This window comes from Fukomys damarensis, unplaced genomic scaffold (assembly GCF_012274545.1).
Source record: "Fukomys damarensis isolate Sample0158 unplaced genomic scaffold, DMR_v1.0_HiC HiC_scaffold_19, whole genome shotgun sequence".
NCBI lineage: Eukaryota > Metazoa > Chordata > Mammalia > Rodentia > Bathyergidae > Fukomys > Fukomys damarensis.
The window spans coordinates 15,629,728-15,639,380 of NW_022900931.1; positions in this window are offsets into that span (position 1 = coordinate 15,629,728).

The following is a 9,653-nucleotide window of genomic DNA, read 5'->3' on the forward strand; positions in this document are numbered from 1 at the left end:
ACCAAAAAAAAAAAAAAAAAAAGATCACGCATCTGTGTGTGTACTTTTACTTTCCTTGCTACTTGGGTGTATATAACATTATGCAAATAGTATCACACTACAAATGGTATTTCACATAATTTCATTCAGTCCTAGACCAATTCTGAAAGGATAGATTTCAATAAATGATCTTGGGTTTAGATGGTCCATGAAACAAACTGATATCAAAATCTTACTCTAGGACCAGGGATTTAGCTCAGTGGCATCATGCCTGCCTGGCAAGAGCAAGGTCCTGAGTTCAATCCTCAGTACCAAAAAAATTAAATCTTACTCCAGTGAAGAGCTATGAGAAAATTTGGTTCCACTATGTGTCACAATACAGCTTCCTCACCTCCCCACCTGCCCACCCACCCATACCAAGAATTTGAGATTACCCTAAATCCCTGGGCCTATCTAATAACCAGCATGGCCTTCCAAGTCAATTAGAAAGTCTAACTTCCCACCTTGCACAATGAAGCCCTTGGAATCCATCACTCCAAACACTTCCAAGTATTTCCTTCAAAGCATGTTTTATGATAAATGCACTATATACAACTTTTCAGCATTAGTCTGGTTCCAGCACTGTAACATCTCCAATTTACACAAGAAGAACCTAAGTACTTCAGTTGCTCAACTCATCCAGGCAACTTAGTGTCTTATGTGGTTAGGGCTGCTATAGTAAAATACCATAAACCAGGCAGCTTACAAACAACAGAAATTTATTGCTCGCAGTTCTGGAGGCTGGGAAATCCATAATCCAAGAGCCAGCAAACACGGTGTCTTTTCAAGGGCCTGTTTCCTTAAATGCCGCTTTCTCTTGTGTCTTCCCATAGTGCAGGGGCAAGGACACTCTCTTGGTCTCTTCTACAAGGTGCTAATTCCATTTATAAAAACTATGACCTCGTGACCTCCCAAAGGCCTCACCTCCTAATACCAGCACCTCACTAAAATCAAGTTCAACACTCAGACCACAGCACACAGTGACAGGTGAAAGCTTTAGTGCATGTGCCCTGGGGTATCACAGCTCTCTATGGAGTCCTGTTACTGAGAATAGTGACTTCTGCCAGATAGTAGTTTAGGTAAGTGTCTTATCTAAGGGACTCCTCAAGAGAACAGGACTGATTGGCTTCTGTTTTTAAGCTGACAAGTTATCTATAATGCCATCCTACCACTCTTTTTCTTTTTCTTTTTTTCACAGTACCAGGGATTGAACCAGGGCCTTGCAATTGCAAGGCAGTCAAGCTGCCATTGAGCTAAATCCCCGGCCCAGCCCTGTTACTTGTGGTGGTGACTCTTTCAGTGAATTGCAAATGTAAACCTCTTTACCAAGATGATGAGAAAGCAGTGGCTAGTCCACACCTTCCAATTCTGATTTACCTGGGAAGCAAAGTACTTTGTATTTATGAAAATTTTGAAATGCTCTAATTCTGCTTTGTAAGCTTTAGAGCAGACAAAATCCCTTGTAAGATTTCTTTTCTTCTTTTCTTTTCTTCAACTAGTGGTTCTTAGAGAATCTCAAGAGAATTATGTGGGGTGTATCTTTTAAAATACAAATAACTGGGGCCCATGCTCAGATTCTGACTTAATAGACTGGGATTTTGTTGTTTTTCTTTTCTTTTCTGGTGCTCAGGATCAAACTCAGGACCTCTTGCAGTTTAGTCAAGCACTCTACCCCTGAACTATACTACTAGCTCAGGATAGCTACATTTTTAACACGTATTTGAGATGACCCTGATATGAAGGATATAAGTGACATTTTAAGAAATTGTGTCCTAATCTTAAAGCAGTATATCTTTGCTTTCTATTTACTTAATCAAAATCATTTCTCACAAAACCATCATTCTTAAAAGCCATTGGTACTAATTTGCTGGATTCACTGTGCATGGGCCAAATAGTCTTTCATCCATACAAAACTCCTTAAGTACAAAAAGTTAATTATTTACATGTCAGATATACTGCAGATGCACCATAACAAGACAGTCATTTCTCTCTTCATATATAATTTAAATTTTACCACTTTATTTATGAATTACGTTATGGTGAACATATATTTGCCCACATCGTGGATTATTTCCCTAAAGATAAGTTCCTCAAAGTTGCATATTGAAAAGACACAAAGATATTAATGCTCTCACTACACATTTGCAGACTGCTTTCCAAAAATATGTTTAACAAATTTATAATCCCTTCAATAGCATGAAAGAGTGTCTTGCTCACCACAGTAATCCTTATATTAAATATCAATTTCTTTCTTAACAATGAGCAATTTTAAAACAATATAAAAAAATCATTAATTCATATCACATTATTCCAAAAACATTCCTGAAAAAATATTGTGTGGTAGTTGTTTTCTTTCTATGGAGACTGGTACACATAGGACGATGCAGTTATTTTCCCCGCACAAACACACACATCCTCAGGTCTACACTGTGAATACATGTACACACACAGAGACATAAACAATGATTCAGGTCTTGAGTCGATGTGATGTAATAAATACAAGGAAGGAATTTTTTAAAAAATATATTCTAGTGGTTTCTTCTCCCAATTCCTCTCCCAGTTGGAATGTAAGCTCGTCAGAAAGGCGCTTGCTTTTTCTATCCGAAGTACCTAGTCCCAGCCATGTTTAGTACTCAATGGTAGGTGGTAACAAGGGAGGAAAAGATGGAGGGGAGATAAGAAGGAGGTTAACAAAGATATGAAGGAAGCACAGTAGCTTTAGCCTGAAGATTTTATGAACACCCAATCCCTACTATCCTTAAGAACTATGAATTCCATTCAGATTCCCTGGGCTAATGTAGCCAACCCTTACTCCAAGGTTGCTGGTTCCATTGGTCTCTCTCTCTGCTCTGATGAACACTTCTGCGCTTTTCTCCAAATGCAATTTGTTCTCCAACAATTTTAAGAAAATTGAGTTCTTCAATAAATATATTTATTTCAATTCTATTATGCTCAACCAAAGACTTACCTACCCTTTCCCTTGGGAATTGTCCCAAACAGCTAACTGAAATACTGCATTATGTGCTACTCAAGCAGAGGATCAGGACAGGCACTGCATCATTCCACTCTCCCTGTGCAGGGCTGAGTCCTGATATTCTGGAACATTCCCTAGCTTCGTGCTCTCCTCCAGGCTAAACCAAGCAACACCTGTCATTCTGTATTTGAAACATCATCCCAAGGTACAAGACCCAACTGTTCTGTTCCACACAGCCTGCAGATATGGGCATACGCGAACAAAGCCCCTGTTCAACTCTTCGGATGTCCTGAAGTTTATGAAGGCCTTATCTCTCTATAATGGATTGCATTTTTGGAGAACAACATGAAAGTGTTTCCAGCTCAGTGTCACTCAGCCCCTGTGCGGCCATGTTATTGATTTAGGCTGCTTTCTCGATCTTCTTATCGTGGTTCACCTCTTAAGATTCTGGACATTTTACTCAGGTAATATTATTCTTACAGTACAGTTTTTCCTAAATGCTAGTGAAATTTATCCGCAATTTATCTCCACTCTCAGTTACTGGTTTCTCTCAGTGATTGAATTATTTTTTTTTACTAACACCGGTAGGCTTTCTGATGATGTGATTGGAACTTTTTCTACTGCACTTAAGCTCAGTTTTTTTTATCAGTGTTTCATACAGAAAATCACTTCAATTCTCCATTAAGAAGACACATACTTTTTTTAAAAGCTAGATCTTTCTCCTAAAGATTCATTTTAAATTATTTTTCTCTATCCTAATAGCCTCCAAATAATTGTATGTTCCTTTCTGAGACTTACTCTTATTTCTGTGCACCTGATCCTAAATCCTGGCTCCTCTGTATTCAGACTGTGAATCCACCAGGGAGCTTTTTCGTTCAGGATATTCCCTATCTGGTCTTGACTCTCCCTTCCATAAGTGACCATATCCAGTTTTCACTGTCCCAAAAAAAGTCTTTCTTAAAAATTCCTCAAGCCCCTTCATCACCAAAATCTTCAAAAGACATCTGTAGTTCTTTTTCCTCCTTCCTACTTTTTTCTCCTTAAATGAATGGCATTAAGAGCATGCTATATTCTAGGCACCACCAAGGAATTCACCTGCCTCATCAAATCTTTTCAGAAATCATACTATGGGGAACTAATTTTTACAGCTTTGGAAACTAAGACTATTCCTAAGTAATTTGGCCAAATTGATATCGCTGGTGAGTGACAGGACTGGAATTCCAACTCAGATCTGTCATACTTCCAAATCACACCCTTTACACTCATATGCCTTACCCATATTTTCTGTCTCCCAGTGTAACAGACTAATTGAAATCCATTCTTAAAAGTTAATATTGTAACTGTTTGTTCCAATGAGCTTCCCTCATCACAATAATTTATTTTTTACTCTTGCAAAATTGTTTCCTCAACTGTACCTACCTCTTAGGCTATCCTTTCTCTGATTCTTTTTGTATCTTCTAGTCCACTGTATCCCATACCCAAACACAGGCATCTCCTAGACTTTAGTTCTCTTCACCTTTTTTATTTTTAGAAAGGTGCACACATTTAATGTATATGGCTTAATGAGCATGGATGTATACAAACACTTGTGATAACATCACCACAACCAAGATACTAAGTATATCAACCACCTCACAAAAATACCATGTCCTCTTCTGTGGGTTTTTCTTTAAGAATATTTGATATACCATGTATTCTCCTAACACACATTAAATGTACAATACCATATTATTAACTACATGTACCATGTTGTAAAGCAGACATCTATAATTTATATATCTTGCATAAGAGAAAAGAACAGTTTCCCATTCCTCCTAGTCTCCAGAAGGCCCCATTCTACCCTCTGCTTTTCTGAGTTTGACTATTTTAGGTAGTTCAATAAAATCATGTAATCATACAGTATTTGTCCTGTGATTGGTTTATTGTATTCAGCATAATGCCATCTAGGTTCATCTATGTTGTCTCAACACACTTTCCTTTTGACGGCTGAATAATATTCCCTTGTATGTAAATAACACCTTTTCTTTATATATTCTTCAATTGATAGAAAACTAGATAGTTTCCATAATTTGGCTATTGTAAATTGTGCTGTGAACAGGTAGGAATGCAACACTTTCTTGAGATTCTGATTTCACTTCCTTTATACATATGTAAAAGTTGGAATACTGGATGGATAGGATTACTCTATTTTTATTTGGGGGGAACATTCATGCAAATTCCCATAAGGACTACATCATTCTACACTACTACTCAGTGTATGTGTTCTGATTTTTCCATATCCTCATCCATCATTTGCTGTTCTTTGCTCTTGATATATGTGTAATTTGGCTTTCAAACTTGTTTCTCCTTCTTCCTACTCCTAACTCCTCTCTCCCCTTCCTCTTCATCTTCCATTTCATCTTCCTCCTCTTCCTCTTCATCATATTCTTCTTCCTCCTCCTCCCCCTGCTCTTCTTTGTCTTTCTCCTCCTTCCTCCTCCTCCTCTTCCTCCTGGTGCTTTGTTGTTGTTGTTTGGGGGGAGTTGATTTCCTTGCTGAACTTTTCATTAAGTACTAGATTCTAAAATACCTTAACCAGTCTCAGTCAGTACTGCTCTGAGTGAACACATTTTGGTTCAACTTGAGTGCAAGAACGCTGTACAAAAAAATAAATAACGATGATGACAACCACCGTACCATGGTACTGCTCAGTTGGGCCACAGTGCTCCCATCCCCATGACCTTAGTTCACCCAGTCTCTACATGTAAGAATAAGATATTTGCTAAAAATACCAATGACTCCAATCAAAGTTGACCTTTATTTACATATATTTCCAATCTTACCTGCTAGCCCAAGCCATCCAACATTTCTAGACTTGAATATCTTACTCCTTCCGAGCCCTCCCTCCTTCCCAAGGTTTAACCTTCTTTTATGCTCTTAGAAGTGCCATCTTGCCATAACTCAAGCAAAACTGAAGGCATTCATAACTTCCTTGCCCCTTTTCTAAAATTCAGATAGTCATTTAGTACATTTTAATTATGTCTTTGCAAAAGCTTTTCTTGCTTATTCCACTTATTATTTATTCTCACCCATCAAATTTTGTAACTGGTCTGCTTTCTTATTCTTTGAAGTTCTTCCAAATTAATTTCCATTAAGCTCAACTGATTACCCACTGATGGGGATACCCACTGTTACCCACTATCTTGATGAAACACTTCTTAAAAATATCTACTGACCACAGGGGATACATTCCAAACTCTCTAGCTTAGCTTCCAAGGTCCTCTGTGATCACAGAGTCCCAACATAGATTCTACGCATCTATATTGATTCAACCAGACTTCCAGCATCTTCCCAAAAAGCCTGCTCTGACCACCTCACCAGAAGTGCTTCCTACATTCCATTAATATGAACATATTTTATTGTTAATTCTGTGTTGGTACTTGTTCACCATAATTTAATTACTAGATACACAAATTACTAGATAACTTTTAGATAACTAGAAAATTACTAGATAACTTTCCTTAATGTAGTGGAAGTCTACAAAATGCTGAGTCAGAATGTGTAAGTTCAAGTCTTTATTCTATCCATTACTATTTTGGTAATCTTAGGCAAGGTTACATGTGACTTCTTTGATACCCAATTGCTCGAGCTGTTAAACAGGGAGGACTTTTGCAACACTAAAATGAGACAGGAAGCTGTACTGCACTTTTCCAGTTGTAAACCTGCAGATCCAGCAAGCTGTCTCACATATTTTGTGTAATATGTGTCATAAATGGTTAGTGAATGGATAGATATCCACAGGAAGAGAACTTCCCAGCTCTCCACCTTTCAGGATTCTGACAGATGCCTCTGAATTGGAGTTACAGCTTTGCATTTTAAAGGTCTTTCATAGTGCCTGGCACATAGAACATAAATCTCTATTTCCCTGACAAGTCACTCTTGCTGTGTTATTCATGCCAAATGGACATAAGTTTCTTAAGGAGATTCAAGGGACAAGATTTGTCTTCCAAATTTAATAAACCTGGGTCCCAATAGGAAACAGATGACAAATTCAATAATTCAAAGAAAGTATAATGAAATTATTACCAGCAAACATAATTGAAGTAGGGACACAGGGAGCACAGAAATAACATGAAAACAGCTCATATTTTAGTCCCAGTTCGGTGAGCAGCCACTAGAACCTGAGAGGAGGAGCTGATACAGTGAAGCACTATGTGAGGGGTACAACTTTCTGTGGAGGGGCATTGCCAGCCTGAGAAGACCCCTCAGGAAGGGATATAAATGCTTCCCTCCTTCTTCCTCCTTTTTTCTTTCTCTTTCTTCTGTTAGAGCTCCTCTCTGGCTAACCCAGCCAGAAAAGAAAGGGCAAAGAAGCCTATTAATAGAGTCCCCCCAGATGAACCTCCCACGGTCAACAGCAGAGTGGTAAAGGGAAAAAGTTCAGTCTGTAAGGATACATGGAAGCTATCGGACATATATCATCTGAGAGAGATGTTTGAGACCGTACAGTTTTATTTCTCATTTATTTTTATTAGGACATGTCTGCGGTATGCAATGACTCCATTTACCATGGAGAGTTGGTACCTGTACGTAATGCATCCCCATTCTTTCTTTTCATCCCCTACCTCACCCACAGCTCCCTACTCCTTTCAGCTCTTCTCACTTGCAGAAGCTGTTTCCATTTTATTTGAATTCTTTTAATTCCCCTTTCTTCCCCACCTCTTGTTCCTCCATCCATTTGAAAAAGATCCTCCCTAGTTCCTATTATCTTCTGTTTAGCAGAGTTTTCTTTTAAGGAGCTGACTATCTGTCATTCATTAAATAGATTTGATTAATTTAGAAATGTTACTAATTTAATAAATAAATACACTGTACAGCACTACTACATAAAAGATATATTTGGAAGATTTTCAAAACATTTTTTTTGTATATTTTAGTCCCCTTTAGCTCCCCTGAAAAGAACAACTTCTTCTAGGTTATAAATGCAACAGCTTTCCTGAATTAATTTTGTTACATAAATATAATTCTTACCCTACTGTTCTTATTTCCCTAGTCACTTTTTATTCTTATTTTAGAATATGTAAAGTGCCCTCGCAATGCAAACACCATGTTCAAGCTCCAAGCTAATATGAATAGAGAAGAGTTTAGAGTGCAAGTAGGTTGCACTGATTGGACAAATTTAGTTTTTCATTCCCTGGAAACATGGTCTGTGACTCTAAGAGCATGTGAACTGGGCCTCAGCCCAGAGGCAGTGATGTCTGAAGAGCTAACTCATTGGTACTCAGCACTACTCTCTTAGACCTGGGAAACCCACTTATAGTATGCTGCAGTCAGGGTTGGCAAGGGAAGTCGATTTAATACGGGACATATAATTTATAGGATTATATTATGATAATCACTCAAAAAGTCAAACGCAGAGGAGTGCAAGAGATCTAACAGCACACTGGAGACCCAAAGAATCCAGCCAAGGGCCTGGGTCCCACAGCAATGCCCCACACAACTCCACATGAAGGGCTAAAGATCCAAGGCAATGTACTTCATGAGTAGCCAGTGGCCTAGAGGCCACAGTAATGTCTCGTGCTTATCCATATCCAGGGTCTGCACCCAGAAAGCCCAAAGGCCAGGGGTGGAAGCCAGAAAACCTGCGGAGGTGGGGGTGAAGGATTTGTGCCACTAGGCTGAGGGATCTAACCCAGAGCCAGGGAGTACACTCACAGTGAAGATCAGAGCTCCCCTGAGGAGAACAGCAGCCATTCTCAGCTGCAGTGACAGCAAGGACCCCAGCTCCTCCTCTTATGAGCACAGCCAAGTTCATGCCAGGAAAACAACCGCAGCAAGCCAGCTTCTCCTAGAAAATCAACAGCCCACAATCCTCCCCTCCGTTCTCTTTTTATGGCACTGGCAACAATCCTCAGCTGGGTCTTCCACGCCCAGCCACACTGACTCAGTTCAGCTGGGCGTTCCAAGTTGACCATTAGTTAATCCACCAGGAGGGACAACTCAGGGGCTATGTCAGCACTGCCACCGGCAAGCAAAGGACTGAAGACAAGATTCTGTAATCAGCATTTTTCAGTGATACTGAATAGTAAGTATCGCCATGTTTCTTAGTGAATATTTCCCAAGTCCATTTCAAGATTTCTGTGTGTACCTCTTTCCATAGTAGTCTTTTGTGAAGAATTTGCCTTTTCTCTGGATGTTTCCTTATGGCTGATTCCATTCTTACTTGGAAAAATGTATGTTCAAGCCTCCCACTGGTGGATCACTTGTGAGCTTGGAGAGTTTGAAGAGTTTCATAATTTTAAGGAGGGCAGGGTATTACGGTACTAGGAATTAAACACAGGGCTTTCACGTGAAGCTACACCCAGCCCTTTTTTATTTTTTATTTTGAGACAAGGTCTTCCTAAGTCACTAAGTTGCCCAGGCTGAGCTCAAATTTGAGATGTCCTGCCTCAGCCTCTCAGAATGCTAGAATTATAGGTGTGCACCATGATGTCTGACTTGATTTGGGGTTTGGTTTTGTTTTCTGTTGTTGCTGTTTTGTTTCTTCTGGTCTGGGGTTTGGTTTTTGACTTGAAGATTTTAAGCATCATATTATCTCTGTCTCTTCATTTATAGTTTGGGAACCCGAAACAAACCCCAAAGAATTTGAGTGCTTTTTTTTGTTAAATCATGAATTTTTTTT